Consider the following 2,009-nt stretch of genomic DNA (forward strand, 5'->3'; position numbering starts at 1 on the left):
ACATGTATTCTGCTGCATAGGCTTCTCACATGTGGGGAAATGGAAGAAAATAAAGCCTTCTCATTTATTTACTTAACACTATCCTTGTCACCTCACTGTGTGACAGCTGAAATTACTACAGAAAATAAGGCTCAGCTTTTTCATTGGTAGATTTAGAGAAAAATAATACTGATCAGGAATAAAGTGTTGTTGTTTTAATTGCCAGAGGGCAAGTGTGCTACCCGGAGGGGACAGGGTAGGGGTGGGGCAGTTATGGGGTGTGGCCATGTCATAATTTCTTCTTCTACATTTCTCTTTCCCATCAGGATTCTAGGCATGCCTGTACATGTGCCCACATGTTTTTCAAGCCACCAGGATTTGAACCTCAGTTGGACAAATCCAGCCTCTGATGCACAGTACTTAATCACTGCACTACGGGGCCGGCTCCTAAAATAGTATTTTAAATGGGCAAGGGCCATGTCTGTATAAATGATCTCAGGGTGAACAATGGAAAGTGCATGGATTTTGGAAATAGGCCTAAATTTTATCTGCGGTTCTGCCATGTGACAGCTCTGTGACCTTTCCAAGTTTCAGTTTCCACTTTTAAAAAGAAAAGAAAACTGTGTCCGGTGTTCTGGGTTAAGAGGGTTCAGTGAAGCACTTAGTAGATAATGTGAGGCACGGGTGATTGTCTTTGTGACTTATTTTCTTTTTTCTTTTGAGAGAGATTTTTTGCTACAGGGCACGTGAACTTGCCGGAGAGACAGAAAAACAGAAAGTGAGAGATCGCCTTCCAGGGGGAATGGCCACACTGCCATCTCTTCTCCTCCATTCTCCTCTTGGGATTTTAGGCACACACACATGTGCCCGGTGTGAGTTTCAAGCCTCTGGGTCCAGGACCTGAACTGCGGTCTGCCATGTGGGAATCCAGGAATGTAACCGCTACTCCATCTGCTGGTCCCTGTGGCTTCTTTTCTTGACCCCTTCACTTAATCAGTCCGTCCTTTCTGCAGATTCCATCTATGTTTATTTCTGTGTCAGAGATGCCCAGTCTGCACCTTTTGTCCTGATCTTTCTTAGAAATGAGGAAGTTGGTCCCCAGATGCAGGACATGATTGGGAGGGGACCTCTGAGACAGGAGCCCAGAAGCTTGTGAGAAATGACCCAAGGCAGGTGCTCAGGGGCACAGGAGGCCGAGAAGTTGCTTGTAAGAGGCCAAGGAAAGAGAGTCACCATCCTGGTGCACAGAGAGCCGCTGGGTACTCACTGTGTGCACCAGGAGGCAATAATCTACACTGAAAGGAAAGCTGGCACCAAACGTGTGCTCTGCTGGGTGCACCAGGAGGCAATACTCTACACGGAAAGGAAAGCTGGCACCAAACGTGTGCTCTGACCTGACTTAAAGATAATTTAATACGGGGCCGGCTGGTGACACAGCGTAATGCATGCTCCGAGGCAGGATGCTCATGGGAAGGCCTTGGGTTTGCAAACTGAGGCCTCCCTGTACGTGCAATCAGCTTGTTCCCTTGTCCTTCAATTCTCTGCTGTGATGGGGAAGTTCAGACTGGATCTTCCACACCCTACCACCATGATCTGGGCTGGCTGAGGCTGGGGTGGATGGCAGTGGGGGAGTCTATCGGGAATGCCTATCTGTGTGTCTCTTACTCACTCATGGGATAAATAAATTTAGAAAAAAAGGGGGGGACCAGCCCCGTATTGCAGCAGTTAAATACTGTACATAGAAAGCCGGATCCCACATGGCTGACCATGGTTTGAGTGTTGGCCATCGTTTTGGAAACACCATTTATTTGCATATATGTTTGCAGGCCCAGGATCCTGATGGGATGGAGAAACGAAAGAAGATTGCATCATGACCTTGCTCTCCTGTGGGGGTGCTCTCTCTCTCTCTGGTAAGTGCATGAGCACTGTGGGCGGAGGGTGGGGGGAGAAATTAAGAAAAAAGAATTTGGCCAGCTCCATGTGGAATTCAGCTCTCACTGTCTCGTCAGCCCCTCTGGGCTTTATAATTC

The sequence above is a fragment of the Tupaia chinensis genome, unplaced genomic scaffold (genome assembly GCF_000334495.1).
Source record: "Tupaia chinensis unplaced genomic scaffold, TupChi_1.0 Scaffold143645_1, whole genome shotgun sequence".
Taxonomy (NCBI): domain Eukaryota; kingdom Metazoa; phylum Chordata; class Mammalia; order Scandentia; family Tupaiidae; genus Tupaia; species Tupaia belangeri.